Consider the following 18,093-nt stretch of genomic DNA (forward strand, 5'->3'; position numbering starts at 1 on the left):
AATCCCCAGATAGGGTGCATGAGGGAGGCAGCCCGTCAATGTTTCTCTCTCTCATGGATATTTCTTTCTCTCTTTCTCTCTCTCTGTGCCCCCCCTTCTCTCTAAAATCAGTGAACATACCCTCTAGTGAGGATTGGGGGGCAGGGGGGGAGAAAAGAATAGTGACTCTTTGATATCTTATATTCTCCTATCTCTTTACTTTAACATACTGCTACAAAATCTTGGACTTTGAAAAGTTGTTAAGATTATAAGTAACAGATTATCAATGGCAAAGAGTTGGATAACAGGTAAAGAATAACAGATCAGGTGAGTCACAGAGCTGTCTTCAGCTCATTCCACTCTGCTTTTCCTTGTGGCATTTGCAGCAATGCCTTTAGATGCCTGAGGTAAACCGACTTAATCCCCAGGAAGCAGTGTCCGAAAGCATTGCCTTTTGCTCAGCACTTGGGCACTCCATGACCTGATGTCTCTTTGTGGTGTATAAATGACTATTTCCACTTCTGAATGATAGCTTTCTAAAAAGAAGTGAAAAAAAAAAATGGATAAGATTTCAACTTTTTCTTTAAAAAGGAAAATGTGTTAGGGTCACCTCTACTTCCTTTCATTACTGGAGTGTCAGGTGACTCTTTAAGCAAAACCTCAGTTTTCTCTGGTCTTGACGAAGTCGGTGTAAGTGGAAGTGTTTTGACATTGACTTTAACATAAAGGGAAGTGTTTAATGTCAGGTCAATCCTTGTACTCAAGGCAGGGTCCTTTTTGTACACCTTGTGGCCTAATTGGATCCACTTCCAGTGATTTCCCTGGACTAATACTCCCCAAATATGGTAGCTTAAGGTTGGCTTCAGGCAGAGGTGTTGTGTCACAGTCGTTTTCTGTGGGACTGAGGGTGGAGCTAGGGAGTCCTGTATCAATATTTTCCATGTCCATTCAGAAGGAACACGAGGGGATACATTTAAATAAATCCCGTTGACTGACAGTTTGGGCGTGTTGCAGGGCCTGTAAGAACCTTTGGGCCACAGAACCATTGCCCATCCTAGACTGACCACTTGAGATCTTTCCAAGGTTGAGCTGGGTGCAGCAAGGAGAGAGCCTCAGCTAATAGCTTGTGCTAAGTCATTACCTAATTGCACTTCCTGGCTCAACCAACAAAGATAAACGATTAGAAGAACCTAAACCAGACAGGACATCAGGGCTGTGATTTGGGTTAATGTGCTACCCAAGTTAGTGACAGATTCATTGCCTCACAGACACTGGAAAGAATCTGGCCGTTAGCCAACTGAGTCAGTGATGATGTATGATCATTAAAGAAATCTCTCATACAGCAGGTCTTCAAGTAACATCCTTTCATTGATTTAAAAAAAAATGTGATCGTGGGCCAGGGCCATTGTCTGTGTGACCTATGCAGCATTCTCCCCATGTCTGTGTGGGTCTTTTCCAGGTTCCCTACTTTCCTCCCACATCCCAAAGATGTGCACACCAGGTGAATCTGCATGTCTTCATTGTCCCCATCTGAGTGAGTGTGGGTGTGAGTGGCCCTGTGATGGAAGAAGTCCTGTCCAGGGTGGGTCCTGTCCACGGCGGGTCCCTCCTTGCTCCCTGAGCTGCCAGGATTGATTGCAGCCTGTGACCCTGAATTGGAATCAGTGGGTTGGAAAATTATTACTTGTTTTTATTTATCTTTCTTAAATGTATGTGTAGCTCAAGTTTATTTTAATGTTTAACATTAGAAGTGTTTGGGGGTTTTATTTAGAAATTTGTGGTATTTTTGTGACCAGAAATAGGCTGTAGGAACTTAACTCCTGTTTATAGCAATTAGTCTAGGGTCAAATTAGTTTCATAATACGTCATCTCGCTTAAAGTTGCAGTTTCCAAGACCTACCAGTGATGTTAAGTGAGGGCTGACCGTATCTATATGACTAGGAGGGAGTCTTCACAGTAGAGCAGATAGAAGAGAGGAGCCCTTTTTTGAGGTATTTATTTAAAGTCTTCAAGAGCAAAGTGAGCTGAGGGAACAATGGAAATTATTAAGGCTTCTGTATGCAAGACTTGCAAAGTTGAAAATGATGAAATAAACCTCAATGAGAGAAGAATGAACTGAATCACTTGTCACCTTTTTGACTACCTGTGTTTCATGAAATGAACAGGTTGGAAATTTTCTGCTCTCCCAGGGTTTTACCTTTAAGATCAGGGAATACATTTTCTAAGAAGCTGTATTTCACTGTACTTTATTTCTGTATTGATAGGAATTCCAATCTGAATACATTGGGGTTCATTGAGACCCTCCCATTTGAAAGTGATTTGTTTTCTATTTATGATTAGTCTGACTATTGTTCATTTATCTAGAATTTAGTGTTTTATCCTTTATGTAGGTAGGTCTTGAAGTTGTTGGTTTTTGTGTGTTTTTTAAATTTATATTTATTGTTGAAAGTATTACAGATGTCCCGATCTTGAGGTTTTAAACATGAAGTAGCATTGTCTTATCATAAAAATACTTGTTCTCTGAGAGGTGGTTATAAACAATAAGGTAGAGTGATTCTTGAAATAAAGGAAAATGATAGTATTATAATTGAGAAACCTGAGATAAGTATGAGTGAATTATATTTTTCATAAAATACACCCCAAGGCTAATCATTTGTAAATACTATTGTTTTGGTCCATAATGTAACCAAAGTCAAGACTAAATAATTTCTAATTTTTTCTAACATGTTTTAGAACAAAAATTAAGTTCACAGAAGCAAAAATATGATATGAAAATCGACTTTCCTGCGTACTGGCAAATGCATTTGCAATTATGGGCTCTATTTACCAATCAGAGCTTTTATTTTATTTTCCTGAGCATTTTTTTCTGCTTTGAGTTCAGGTATAGCGTTAGGTTGGCAGTGGACAATTCCAATCCCCGCTCTTGAGTCAGAGCGTGGAACTATAATGCCATATGGGATAATTACTATGGCAGTTAACCAGCAGGAAGCCTGAAGCATTTCCATGGCTATGATTTAATTTTTTATGTGAAGTTCCATATTTGAAAAAGTTCCCAACACTATTAGACTTTGACTTTCTTTTTCAAAAGTGGGTGAGGTTGTAATGTAGGGATTTTCTAATGGTTCTCAACCCTGGCTGCTTATTAAAACCAATGGGGAGCATTTAAACCATCCATGCCCAAGCTGCACCCCAACCAATTAAACGGGAATGGGGGGACCCAGGTATCAGTTCTTTTTAGAGCTCTCCCTGAGATTCTGCTTGGGTACCAAGGTTGAGAACCATTTCACTAGATCCAGCCAATGCAGAATCTTTGGGCTATTATAAGAAAACCTTCAGAATTAGGATGGTCCTGTTCAGGTCAATGAATTAGGCTGAGATGTACCCAGAATAGCTACCTAGCTAGAAAGGTTACCTCAGGTATCCAACCACATGGATACCAGTTAGGAGGGTGGATAGCTTCCTGGGGTTAGAGGGCTTGCTCTACTCAATCTCCCCTGTGCACTTGAGAAACATCTGGAATGGGACAGAGATGTACCACCTGTTGAGACAGCCTCACTCACCAAAACAGCATTGTCTTGGCTGTGTTATAAGCCATGTGGGGGTGCACAGAGCTTCTCTCGCTCTAGGGACTTCTCATTCAGACCTGGAGTATCTCACATGTGCAGGTGCCCTGGACAAGGCTCCAGCAGTTCCAGGTTGCCCATTCATCTTGACTGCTGCCAAATGACCCATGAGAGAGAGGAGTGTGCAGTGAGAAACCATGGAGTAACATAGTTCCCTCGTAACTTATCATTCAGTAGGTTTTTTTCCTTTTTACATATGACAGGTTGACTGACATGCTCAGAAATGGGCACCTGTTTCATCAGAGGGCAGGGATGGTGAGGTCTTTCCTGTGAATTCTGGGCAAATGACCCATCTCCGAGCTGCTCTTTCGCCATCTATTAGCATTCCATATCAGGATTGGTTGTGAAAGAGTATGTGAGGGTGCTTTGTTAAAAAAGGAAAGAAATGAATTGAACCCCATTCAAACTCCAGCTGACCCAGGGGTGTGAGCCCTCCTGCGTGTGGGAGAAGAAGCAGCCCTGAGGAAACCAGTAATCTTGTCCGAGGATATTTCCCTCTTTGTGCATCATTCATGGTGGTTCAGTGAGCCATCACTCTCCATCCAAAATAAAAAATAAAATAAAATATAAAATAATAAAATAAAAGATATAATTAAAAAATAAAATAAAATAAAATAATAAAATAAAATAAAATAAAATAAAATAATAAAATAAAATAAAATAAAATGGCTGACAATACTAGCATGCTGGTGAGGATGTGGGGAGACAGCCACTGCAGGAAACTCTTTAGGAGCTCCTTATAAAATTCAGTATCCATGTACTTCACCACCAAAAGAAAACATGCCCACAAGATGCGTGGAATGATGTACATAGCAGCTTTTTTCATAGTATATTTTTAAAAATCCCTAGAAATGTCTCAAATATTCATTATCAGGAGAGTGGTTTAATAGAGTTGGATGATATATTCATCAAATAAGATACTACCCAGACAAAAAAAAAAAAAGATGCTGAAACACGCAAGAGCTGGTTGAATCCCAAAACATTATCTTAAATAAAATAAGTCAGACAGTGAAAATACATACTGTATGATTTCATTTGTATGAAGCTCAAGAGCAGTGATCGCAGGGAAGGGGCGACTCAGAAAGGGGCACAAAGGGCCTGCTGAGGTGACGGGAATGTTCTGTATCTTGTTTTGGAAGGTGACATGTGGGTGTAGACATGGATCAAAACTGACCCATGCTTTTAAGAGCTGTGTTTTTCACTGTGCATACATTTTTTTGTGGTGGCTCATCAAAATTTAGTTTTCCTGTTTTTTCAAAATTGTGGAAAAATCTATGTAACATGACATTTACCGTCTTGACCGTTTTTGGGTGTCTTTTGGCCTTACGCACATTCGCACTGTTCTGCAACCATCACTACCCTCCGTCTCCAGAACACAGCATATAAATTTTACCTCGAAAAGAAAAGTAAACCAGACCCTGGCCGGGTAGCCCAGTTGGTCAGAGTGTTGTCCTGATACTCCAAGGTTGTGGGGTTCGACCCCCCGTCAGGGCACATACGAGAGGAAACCAGTGAGCGCATAAATAAGGGAACAGCAAATTGATGTCTCTCTGTCCCCCTTCCTCTCTCTCTCAAATCAATAAATAAAAATTTTTAAAAAAACCAAAAATAATGTCCTCGGGTGAGGATTACAAAAACAAAAAGGAATACTAAAAATAACGTCACGCGGTGAGGCCCAGCCCATCTGTGAGTGAGGTATTAGCCTTGTGTGTCCCTGAACTCAGCCAGCCCTGACTCTCAGGCTGTCTGCTTTGCTCCAGGGCCCCGGAGCTCGCCTCACATGCCTCTGTCGTGGCACCTGTCACGTCTCATGAGCGCGGGCACTGATTTGCCTGGTTCTCCCGCTGTGCCCTGGTCTCCCGAGGGCAGAGCCCGCCTTGTCATCCTTGCTGTCCCGGCGTCCCTGTAGAGCTTTCACGAGAGTGTGCTGAACACCAAGTGGTTCCCGGGTCAGAACTCGCCTTGGCACATTCCCAAGGTTTGCTTAAGGACAATATGCGCCCACATTTTTCAGGACTGCATCTGTAAAACGGTTAAAGAGACTATGTGAGACTCTGGAACCTGAAATGGGGAGCATTTAGTATGACTTCCTAGAGCCATCTGCTTGTGACATGCGTGCGTTGTCTCTTCTCGTCCTGCCTGCTGGAGTCAGCTTATGGAGTCCCGCCACCCACACTGTGACTTAGGCACTTCCCTTCCTCCTGTGCCCTGTGGTTTCCTGTCCTGCCTTCAAATCGTCTATCTAAAGAATGCCAAAGGGCCTGGATGACCACTGCACATTTTTCATTCTCCTAGCAGCTCAGAAAAGTTGCAACTGAAACGTCACGCTTTTCTTCAGAAACCCCACACTTCTGAGCAGCAGGGCGGATGGTGGAATCGCGTGTTGCTCTTCACAGACATGGCCATGTTGCTTTTTAGCTGGTTCTCAGATGTTCCAGGAGCAGCCCCTTCTTCCTCTCCTAAGCCTGAGAGCCAAAAATAGAGCTATATGATAAGATCTCCCATTTCCAGATAAACAATTTGTACCATTTTTAATTGCACATTCCTGTTTAGACATAGTTTTCAATCTAATTTTATGCATTTTCCTCACAATAAGGCTACCAGCTGACATCAAAAGGAGTGTTTTGCTTACGGTTAAGAAGTCCCTGCTTTCAGCCTCCTTGTGATTTTCCTCTTGTTCAGTTGGCAGGCTTATGGCACCTCTGGTTTTCATACCATCTGTGTCAACACCTTGGTCTTTCGGCTTTCTACTAAGTGTTCACAATCACGAGTTTAAAATACAATGAAACACTCAAGTAAGTGCATCACCTATCCCCTTGTACTGATGAGGCCCCGCTGCTGACTCTGAACTTGGAGGGGCCAGGCAGCAACATCATGCAGTGGATGGAGATGTGGATTTGCTGCTTGATGGGAAAGATCCTGAACTGGGTAGAGGAAAGGTTGTTTAAGGATGTCAGCATATTCTTGTAAAAGCTGAACGTGCAGAAGTGAAGAAGACTGCTTAGAATTTAGGAAATCTCATTTTACAGGGAACTCTTCATTCATTCGTGAACAAATAGGCACTGAGGGACTATTAAATGCCAGATTTAGTTCCAAGTGCTCTGGAGACGGTGAACAAGAGATGCGTCTTCGCTCTAATGGGCATGCATTGCCAGTGGGCACAAAAATACAATATAGTAATAAATACCTTTGGGTTGGATGAAGGGCCCTGGGGAAAATAAGGCTGAGTAATGGAATAGAGGGTGTGTGAGTGATGGGGGTGCTGCGTTAGCGAGGTGGGCAGGATGGGGAAGTCTCTTAGCGTGATCTGCATGATGTGGAAGACAAGGACAGGGAGAGGATTCTAGGCATAGGGAACAGCAAGTACAAAGGTCCTGAGGTTGCGATGAACTTGGGTGTCTGCAGAGAACAAAGAAAGCTCCTGTGCTACAGACAGAGGGTGAGCAGGGTTGGAGAGGCAAGCAGAGGGCCTTTTCCAACTTCCTCCAACCCCAGGTCCTGAAGACCTTGGTAAAGAACTTAAATTTTATTCTAAATTCTGAAGAAAGTTGTGGAAGGGTTTTAATCAACGAAAGCTGTGTGGGAACATGGGGGCAGATAGGATTGCCAGAAGCAGCAAATAAAAATGTAGGATGTGCCCTGGCTGGTCTTGCTCAGTGGTTAGAGCATCAGCCCGCACACTGAGGGGTCATGGGTTCAATTCCCAGTCAAGGGCATGTACCCGGATTGCAGGTTTGGTCCCCGACCCCAGACGGGGCGCGTGCAGGAGGCAACCAATTGATGTGTCTCTCTCCCATTGATGTTTCTCTCTCTCCCCCGCCTCTTTCCTTGCACTCTAATAATCAATAGAAAAGACATCCTCGATGAAGCAACAAAATGAGGAGGGGCCAGATTGGGGGCAGGTTGTGCAGATCAATTGAAAGACATTGATGATGAATTGGATTCGGGGAGTGAGAAAAAAATGAACCAAGGATGACTTTTAGGTTTTCATCTTCAGCACCTGAGGGGCCTTTACTGAAATGGAGACGATGGGAGAATGGGGCCAGCGTGCTGTGATGTGTACAAGTCTTATTTAGGGGTATGTAGACATGACATGGAGATGTGGGCGCTGGACTCTGAGTGAGCTAGAAATTATGGTTTGTCCACCATCCATTCGCACCCCTTCCAGCCTTCTCCCCCACCCCACCCCTACCCCCATCTAAGTGTTTCTCTGCTCAAACAGAAGCAATTCAGAACATAAGGTGACTGGGACGGGCTACTTCCTAAATGAACATTTAAACACCAGCCAGACTGCTGTTAAGGGAAATGGTGGGAAAAATAAATGTACTTCCTAGAAACTGAACTAAAGAACATTTCTATTTTGTTGTGTAACAGATTTTTGTGCATTTCTTTTGCAATGTTTCTTTGAGGATACATTGACAGGCATAATGAAACACAACAGTTTTTGCAATGAGGCGATTCTGTGGGCAGTCAAGGACAGACAAGATCCAGCGGGATCGAACGTGTTTCAGTCCCAACATTTATAAAATCCAGTATTACAGTTAGACCCTAACTTGGCTGCACTTAAGCATTTTCTTGAACTTTAGCCCAAATAAGAAATTCTGTCATTCTGAGGAAAAAGCAAGAGTACATAAACCTTTGTGAAACATCTGTTCCTCTTGACTTTATTCATAGATAGTAATGAAATTCTGTAATTAGATCTAAATCTGGTATCATCAGCATTTAACCATTAGAAGAAGAATTGATGATGCTACATATAAAAACTTATAAATCAGGTATGTAACAGAGTTAGTGGGAGATCTGCCTGCTGAAGCCACAGAGGGTTTGGATGTAAAAGGGTCTCATACCCAGAGAATGTTTTACAAGAATCAAAACTTAGATGCATTCCATGACTTTTTTTCTTTTTCTCCACCCCCCCCCCATTAAAATCTTTCAGTAAAGGATTTTACCAAAAATTCACATTAAGGTATAAACAGCTAATAACGTTTACTGCGTTGCTCTCTTTCTAAAGGTACATTTTAGTAGGGGACAAAGTGTGCCTAAGTCAAATAAATCAGTGTAAGAATTGCTTGTATTGCTTGCTGCAAATGCTCACGACCCCCATCTGGATTCTAGTTTGGGGTCTGCCTCATGCAGGGCCCAGTATCCTGTATTTTTAACAAATACCCTGGTCATTCTTGTGAACAAGCAAAAACACTGGCTTGAGTGAAAGGATTAAAGGCGTAATTGTTGAATTCTAACTATATTGAAGGTATGAGCGAAGGCACCTTTTGAGAGACCTGAGGAGAAGTCATTTTACACAAATTACTTAATTAGTTAAAGAATTCAGCAAAGTCTGTTGAGTGTCTTCTGATGGGCCTGGCCATGTCCTGGGCACCGACGACACTGAGTGGACTAAGATCCAAACATCGCTGTGCCTGAGACAGGGTAGGGGCGGGGAAGGAGGGGTGTGCAGTCCTGCCTGGACCTTCGGGACAATTTTTCACACAGGACGTGGTTATTTGAAACAGAAATGAGGCTGTCTATTGGGTGGGGTGTCCCAGGAAGAAAGCCAGTGCAGAGGCAGGGAGGAGGGCTGAGAGGCCTGAGGGTACTGGGTTTCCATGTGGCTGGTCTGTAGGGTGGGTTGCCACGAGGGGAGCGGCTTATAAAACCAGGAAGGTAGGCCATTGTGAGGGGAGCTACTTGCCAGCTCTGTTGTATGAGGAACAAGGAATTGAGGGCAGAGAGAACCGTAGTTGTCTTTGGAAAGATAACTGGAGCAGTGCATGCAGGTTGGAGAGTGGGTGGTGGGGGGTGTCAGAATGAGAGAGGGAGGTAAGGAGGGAGGGAGGGAGGGAATGGAAAAGCAAGAGAAAGGAAGGCCAAGTCAGAGAGATTTCAGTGCAGCTCCAGTGAGGGAGGAAGAAGGGCCCCAAAGTCAGTCCCTGGGATGGAGAAGTAGACTGCAATTATTCAGGTATGAATTCTGAGGGGAATGGTGGCGGGGAGACACTGAACATGTCCTCAGGAGGGCATCCTGCTCCTCCCTAAAAGCATGCTATGTATTTATCATGAAATACACTTTAGAGTGCGCATGCTCCCATAAAGTGAGAGTGATGAAAAAGAGGGAATGTTCTTATTCGCTGGCGTGAGAAGCGTTCAGTTCCTTGGGCGCTCTGCTGTGATTATGTGGCTGGGTCAGGCCCGACCAGCTGCTCTGACCAGGGCCCCGGTGAGACCACAGCCTTTGGGGCCATGTGTGTGCACTCAGGGACCAGCCCAAGCTCTGGGACCGTCCTCGGAGGCCTCCGGTCCCAGTATTTTGGTGGAAATCCAGACAACGGTCACCCTGGTGGTTGTGTGTTTTGTGCCCCCTTCCCACCGCCAGTCTCCCTCTCCTCCTCCAGGCGTGAGAAAATACAATACAGAACAAAATTCAGTCGATTTACCTACTGGGTAAAACAAGAGAGACCAGGGAAGTTGCTGTTCTTTTAACTCCCTGTCCCTGCTCATTTGGTTTGTAACAGTGGAGCCAAGTTTCAAATGCAGAGGTGAACAACGCCAATGGATTGGTTTCAAGTGGGATTCGGGGCCAGCTAAACTCGAATTGGCCTGAGGTTTCACCTGCTTTGAATTAGGATAATTTAATAATGTCCGATTAGACTGGAACAGTACAAATGGGTTTGTTAATTAGATGGAAAAGTTGCATTTTATAATGCTTATCACATTAACCATGGGAGGCCACACTCTGTCTTAAAGCCTCTTCTGTTATCTGTTCTTCCCTTTGAAAATGTGTCGTCTAAGTGCAGTTGCCATCACGCTGTGCTGCAGCTGCCCAGCCGCCCTGGCAGCCTCGAGCTGGGTGCTGCCTGATTTCCATGTGCACGCAGCTCGGGCTGTTCTTTGCCCCATCTTTTGTGAACTTACGTACTGCGCTTGTGGAAATCCTCAAGTCTGTGATATCCAGGTTTAGTTAGGTTAACAGTAGTATATAGTTTATTAAATTCAAATCCTTTGAAAATTGATCATCTGTGAAACAGAATCAAACACTGAAGTAGCTGAGGTTCTGGACTAAGATCCTGAAGGCCGAGATTCTGTTTTTTCACTTCACCATGTCCATGTTGCTGGACCTCGGGCATTACTGTCTGGTCTGTAAAGTAAGGAGGTTGTGAGGCTATGGTAATAACCTGGTTATTATTTAACAGGAAGGAGTAAAGGGGAGACCAGATAATATAGGCACGCCATTTACACAGCTTTGCCAAAAACTGCATTGAACCCTCTCCAAGTCTGTTCCCTGCTGATCGCTGGGGGAAGGGACTGGACAAAGGCAGTTTAAATGCTTGCCCAGTAAGGTCTGAGTGACATGGGAGGGTGCTTACCCATCAGCGATCACACCTGGGAGTGAGTCAGTGGCCAAAATAGGCGTGGCCACTGGGAGGGCACAAAACCTGAATATTTAAACTTCTAAACAAAGCAGCAGGCTCTCTTTCCTCTATCTGGTGCCCTGGGTTACTGGCTCTCCTGTAGCAGGGGACGTGGGCCCCTGTGCCCACGTGGCTCATGGCCAGGTGGGACTCCACTCAATGGAGTAATGGGCTTTAATTAGCTTGGATGCTGGCCTTGCTTTTGGCTCTACTGGAATCCCAGCTGCACCTTTTTCAGGACTGACTTAAGGGGCAGGGGACTTTGGAACCCGAGGAACGTAACTCCATGCAAATAAAGACTTTTAACAAATCTCATTCTCTTGGGGGGGTGGGGGGCTTCTGAATATGCTTATTTCAGCGCTACCCCAAGGACCTTGCTCTCACAAGTGAAGGGAAATTTGATTCTCTGGTAATAGATGGATTAGTTCATTAGTGGTTCTAAAACTTTCCCAGGCATAAGAATCCCTGGAGAGTTTTCTGAAACCCAGAATTGCTGGCTCCACCCACAGAGTCTGATTCCTCAGGCCTAGGATGGGACCTGAGAATTTACGTCTCTAGCCCCTCCCCAGGAGGTATTGAGGTTACTGGTCTAGATGACCTCTAAGGTCTCCAGCTCAAACATTTTTATTCTGTGTTCTTCTATAAAGCATTAAGAGGGAACTTGTAACATTTCCCACACAGATGTTTGTATCTGCCCAGTGCCACCCACTTTCACGGGTATATTGTATAATTACTCCTTGCTCCTGCAATCTCCTTTTAGTCTCACCCTTGTGGTCCTCTTCCTCTGTTCCAACAGCTCACCCCACCCACTAAGAAATCCTCTATCTGTTAGCATGTGAAGGCCAGGTCACACCCGGCTCACAGTGTGGAGCCATTCTGGAGTGAGCGATGGTGGACAGTGGTCCTCACTTCCACTGTGCAGGCTTGTTCTCCCGTCCCCCCCTCTCCCCACCACACACACACCATTACCCCTGAACAGCAAATGGTGCTTATTCAAGAACATGCATCCCAACTCTGGCTCCATTGTTTACTGCCCCTGTCACCTTGGAGAAGTTGCTTTACCTCTCTAAGCCTCAACTTTCTCATCTGTTAAATGAGGGTGATAATAGTAATTGAAGGACTATTGTAAGAATTAAATGAAACAGTCCATCTACAGTGTACGTGGTACGTAGTAAGTGTTAAATAAATGCTAGTTTTTATCAGCTACAGTAAGGCAATGTTTGAATTGGAGGGCAAGTTCAGCATGGACTAGAGATGGTGATGCTTCTTACTCAAGTCCATTAAAACTGACTTTGATAATAATTAAATTCTCCCTACTTAAAAAGAATGTGAAGTAGTACTGCCAAAAAGAAAAGAAAACCCAACATTTAAGGATAAAATAGAACAGAGATTATGGTTTCTAAAATAAAAGAATGGATATTCAATAAGCATGTGCTTACTGTACTTTATAGGCTCTGATACATACATATCTTTTATATTTCAGTACCTCTGAAATTGCAGTTAATGCTATCTTAATATTTTGAAGGGTAGCCATTCTTTTTCTTTCTTTAACAGTATGTAAAATAATGGTATGAAAATTGGTGAATCTCAGGTTCAGGAAAATACAGAACTTGGAGTAAGTCAGTTTGGTAATTCTACTTTATGGTAAATTATTTATGTTAGTCCCATTTGTTAACTAAGGCTTCAGAGAAAAAGACTTATCAAGTTGATCATTGGCTAAAGAAGTACTGGTTTTAAAGGAACACTTACTTTATTTTGTCTTTTGAGGGGAGAAAGAGAATATTGGAGAAAAATATTGTATGTGTTCAACATTAATGTGCTTTTAATGTCAGTAAATTGGTGAGGCTGTTTCCCATTGTACACAAAGTCTTATTTTCTCATTTAAAAATAGTGCTTCTAAAGCTAAACCTTCTACTTCTGGACTTTGTCAGAATCCTTTTGGTGACTTCGAAAGATTTAGGCCTGATTTCCAAACATGATACCACTCTGGAAGGGCGTGTGCAGAATGTAGACCACAGAGCAATGGGGACTTATTTACATCTGCGGGCAGCCGGTTGTAGACTGTTTCACTGGAACAATTGTTCTAGATGGGTATCCTGTCTTTGATGATGATTCCTGAACCAGATGTAAAGGAAGATATAAATCCCTCATCATGTCCTGAATGTCACAGTGTCCCCACTCCTGAGAAAAGAGGACAGATTGACCTCCAGCTGGCTCTACCCTACAAATGTGGGAATGCTAACACTGCTCTCCAAACTGTGCAGAATAAATGCTGCCTTAGGTCCTGTGTGTGTGTGTTGTGTGTTGTGTGTTGTATCAGATGAAAAAATTAAAAATCAGATTTCTGTTTATTTGGAGTATGAGTGAAGTCAGGGAAAGTTATGATTTTGAAACTACTCTTTAAAAGTTCTTATATACTGATACGCTGATAATATTTTGTCAAACGAAGTTGAGGGAATGAGGAAGGATAAGCTGGTGCTCACAGGCTGGTGGTATGAACTGAAGAAAGAAGGAAAGGAAGAGAGTTCCCTAAATATGTACTCACTGGGTAATTATCCTCTGTTAACACGAAGACATAATATACGAAACTCCTTGAGCACAGGGCCATGTCTTACAGGTATGGGAGGACACCTCCAGTGTCTCTCTTATATGTCCAACAAGTGAAAAAAATCACAGATTCACAGATGTGGGGAACTTAAGCTGGAAGACATGGAAATTTTGTTTGACTCATTTGTTTTACAAGTGATGAGAAGATGTAGGCCCAGAAAAAGCTAAAGAATATGTTTGGGATACTCAGTGGTAGAAGTTGTAATAGGTTCCTCCAAATTTCCTGATTTGAATGCAGTTCCATGTTTGTCAAATGTGACTACATAAATAAGACTAGTTTCAGTAACTTGTTGTATTAGTTGAAGTTCTTTGGTTTCTCTGGAAACCTCCTCTGACTAGCTTAAGCTAAAACAGGGAATTATTGAAAGGAAGTTGAGGTATTGCACAAAATTGCCCAGAATGAAATGAAGAGCTAAGCAAGCAAAACTACAGTGGGAAGGAACCAGAGGTCTGGAGACAGCAGCAGCTCACGGATCGGCCGCTGTCTCAGCTCAGCCCACTTGCCAGTCTGTGTCTGATCCAAATGTGAGTACGCGTAACTGTTTCTTTCACCTCCCTCTCTTGTTACCTTGCTTTTTCTTCGCTGCTTTTACCACCACCTAGAAGTCTTTTAGGTACTTGTTTACCTCTGGAGATTTTAAAACGCTGATGCCCAGCCCGGCTGGCGTGTCTCAAGGGTTGAGCAATGACCTGTGATCCGGGAGATCACGGGTTGACTCTGGTCAGGGCACATGCCCGGGTTTCCAGCTCAGTCCCCATTTGGGGGCGTGCAGGAGGCAGCCGATCAATGACTCTCATCGTTGATGTTTCTATCTCTCTCCCTCTCCCTTCTTCTCTCTGAAGTCACTAAAAACATATTTTTTTAAAAAAAGAATTAAGAGTGACAAATCTAGAGAGGATTATTAAGGAATAATTAGGCATTTGTAGGTAACCACTCATAGCTGACATTGACACGGGCCCTCCCAGATTGAGCGCTCGCCCTGTGCCCTGAGTGCATTATTTCAGTTCATCCTTAGAGTGGGGCAGGTAGCAATATTCTCATTTTCCAGACAAATCAGCTGAGGGGTGAAATGACTTCCCAAAGTCGAACAGTAGCTTGGGATTCAAACCGAGCCCGTGTTCTTCTCAAGCACCGCCGTAGGGCAGAGCGCCCCTCGATTCTGAGCAACACACTCACAGGTTCCCTCGGGGGCTCTGCGGCAAAGATTCTCCACCGGCCTGGAGGCTCAGACCAGGGGAGGTGACTTTCATGGTAACAGATGACATTAGTAAGACATCCCTGCCTGACAGGAAGGGCTGCTGAATGTGATACCGTGGGAGAACACATTTTTAGCAGAAACGACAGGCAAGAAAGAGGACCTCCATTTTTGCAAGAGAAGCAGAATTGCTGGGCGTTCAAGGCTAATTAACGGAAATGTAAGAATGTGAGTATGAGATTCTGAACCTAAAAGTAGTTTAGTTAAGAGAGTAGAAAGGCTAGAAGGGGAAATGAAATGTTGATTTCTGCCATTTTAGGAAACATACATAATCAGTGTTTGCACTTTTAGAGTTTCGGTGAGAAGACTGGGAAACATAAATTTGAATGCTCTGTTAACCGAGCATTTTTCATACAAATAATGGAATAGAATAGGCTCCACTGGGGAGACCTGCAAGCCTCCCCTCTCTCTTCAGGGTGATTTGGAAACAAATTGACTTTAATACGGAGGGACGGACACAGGCCTCTGCAGATTCTTGAAGAAAGAATCTGTAATCCTTTTGGGTTTAAACATTAGGCAAATTCAGCCTTCTGGTTTCAGAAAGAGAAAACACACCCACAAAAAGAAAAACCCAGGCCTGTGGGAATAAATAACTTCCTCCGCCTGGGGCTGCTTGAAAACCCTAATCTGCCGGTCAGAGCCCCTTTCCTGTCTGCATGAGGCTGACCGTGTAGTGTCCTGACTCTTTGCTCCTCTGTCTCCTTTGTCCTTCAATCTAAAATGCCTTGGGGCCAAAAAGTAGAACTCTTTAAAAAAAAAAATCCTTCCCCGAGGATATGTTTGTGTTGATTCTAGAGAGAGAGAGAGGGAGAGAGAGAGGGAGAAAGAGAGAGGAGCATCTATGTGAAGGAGAAACATCAGTGGGTCGCCTCCCGCAGGTCCCCCGACTGAGGACAGAGCCTGCAGCCCAGGTATGTGCCCTGGCTAGGATCGGGGCCCGCAGCCATTTTGGGGTACAGGTCTATGCTCCAACTGACTGAGCCAGCTGGCCAGGGCTGAAAAATAGAATTCTTCAGTTTTGACTCTTTTGGTGACACAATCAGAGAAAAAAGTCAAAGCCAGTTGAAAAAGAAATACCTGCAAACACAGAATGGATTTTTCTGCCATATATTGAAGGAGTTAGCAGACTGAGGGGAGCCCCGTGTGAGTGGGAGAAAGGTCTGAATCTGGACCACTTAACTTTCAGGAAAGCAAAAGGAGGGCTAGAATTGAGGTGCCCAGGGGGAACTCGTCAGAATTTATCTGGGATGCCTTAGTTGTTAGTGGAATCCACACTCATAAAGCCTCTTCAGCAAAGTGATTTAACAATTTTGTTTGTGCTGAAGGTCACCTGAGCCTTTCTTCACTTACGTATGATAATGTCACTGTAATCTGGCTGTCCTTGTTTTGGGGGACAGGGCAGGAAAACAGGAAGTAACATTGTTCACTTGCGAGTGAAGCATTTAACACATGCTGTTTCATTTAATCCCCACAGTGACCCTTGAAGGAGGAGTATTGTCTGAGTACAACAGATGAGTAAAATGAAGTTTAATTAAGTAACAATGTTTATATGGCTAATAATAAACAGAGGAACCAGACTGCACTCTGATTTCCTCATCCTGAAGCCCTTTGCGACTTCATTTCAGGAGAATTATCTTCTTAAAAGTAGAGATTTTTAGCTCAAATTCTTCAAGTGATCGCAGATTCTCAATTAATGGGGATATTTTGGTAGTTGTCATGGTCTAGATGTGTCTGAAACTAAACCAGTTTTGGGAACTGACACTTACTGATCATCTGTTATAAACCAAATAGACTGTGGCTAATAAAAAACCAGTGGGTTCTCCTTGACTTGGCAGCCGGTGGTAGGTCTGTGTATGTTCTGGTTGGGAAGCAGGGTGGTCTACAGAGCCGTGGAAGGGACAGCGCCCGCCCTCCAGGAGTCTACAGTCTAGTGGAGAAGAGAGCCATACGCACATTAACAGGTAGACAATTCACGAGTTACATAATCACACGAAACAGTACCTAAGAGATGTCCTGGGGCTTGCAGCTAAGTTCCATATTGATTGTAGAGAGAAGAAACCAGAGGAGTGAAGGCTGTAGGCTGTGGGGCCGGGCGAGGCTGGGTGCGAGCTAGGCTGTGGAGGATAGGTGGGGTTTGCCTCAAGGAGTAAGAGCCAGACGTGAAGGCGGGACGCTGGCGCCATGTCGCTATCTGCCCGTGACAGGAGCCTTCCTTCTGGAGTAACATGAGTGAGATGGTGAGGTAGGCCGTGGGGGGCTGTGAGTGGCAAGTTGAATATTTGAGAATTTTATCTTACTGCACCAGTAGTGGTTCTGGGAGCAGTGTTAGAGGCGGTGCTATAATAGTAATAATAATACCTAACACGACTTATGGAGCATTTATTCTACGGGGCACCCTTTATCCAGCAAATGACCACTCATAGAGTATTTATAAGTGTCAAACACTGTTCTCTGTGCCGGCACTACAACAGTGTACAGAACTGGCAAAAATCTCTGCTCTCACGGGGCTTACATTCCTGTGAGGAAAGATGGACAGATGATAAAATAGATCTTGTAATGTGTTGTAATCTAAATTCTACTAATAATGCCGTGCAGGATTTACATAAGATGTGAGCGGGGAACGAATGAATGAGAGGACATCACCATTCTAGAGCTTGGTTCTTTGCACAGGTGTGTATTAACTCATTTGATCAGGTGAATAATAGAAGGCAGTCTCTGAAGAATTTTGAATGTAAAGTGACATGAGGAAAATATAATTCACAAAGTAGAGCAAAGAATAGGGGAAAGATCGATGCCACAGGGACAAGCTAGGAGGAAGCTGCAACAGCCCAGAATACTTACATGTAAAGTGGATCTTTTTGTAATTAATATCCTGTAGGGTTTAGTAGAGAAAGACTTATTTAAGGGGGAAAATATGAGAATACACTGTTTATCCAGTCAGTGCCTCTTCCTAAGCCTGGAAACCAAGAACTGTGACGCTGACGGTGTGGTAGAGAGGTGATTCTAATGAATGAGACAGGAGATAGAGGTCACAGAGATGACAGAGGATTTGAGTCTGGTTGACCAGGCTGGTGAGAAAAATGAGGTATTTTCTCCAAGAAAACTGGAAATTCAACAGAATATTGACACCTACCCAGAAGCAGTGGTTTCTCCTTGCAGCAGTGTAGGCAAAGTGAAATGTAAAGACAGTGGGTTCCCCATGCCGGCGACCTTGTCGCTCTT

General features: G+C 43.7%; 1 protein-coding gene across 4 annotated transcripts in view; it reads left to right on the forward strand.

Annotated features, from left to right (window-relative positions):
- The window catches only part of LYN (LYN proto-oncogene, Src family tyrosine kinase), a 90,207-nt gene that overhangs the window by 14,787 nt on the left and 57,327 nt on the right, over window positions 1-18,093 (forward strand). For 2 of the 4 annotated variants that reach the window (XM_081117188.1, XM_081117190.1), the window contains exon 1: window positions 14,044-14,140. The exons of the other annotated variants lie outside the window; for them this stretch is intronic. The gene's annotated coding sequence lies outside the window, so the exon portion shown is untranslated. Of the gene's footprint in view, window positions 1-14,043; window positions 14,141-18,093 lie in introns of those variants that run through there. 4 annotated transcript variants of the gene reach the window in all.

This window comes from Miniopterus schreibersii, assembly GCF_964146895.1.
Source record: "Miniopterus schreibersii genome assembly, chromosome: 17".
NCBI lineage: Eukaryota > Metazoa > Chordata > Mammalia > Chiroptera > Miniopteridae > Miniopterus > Miniopterus schreibersii.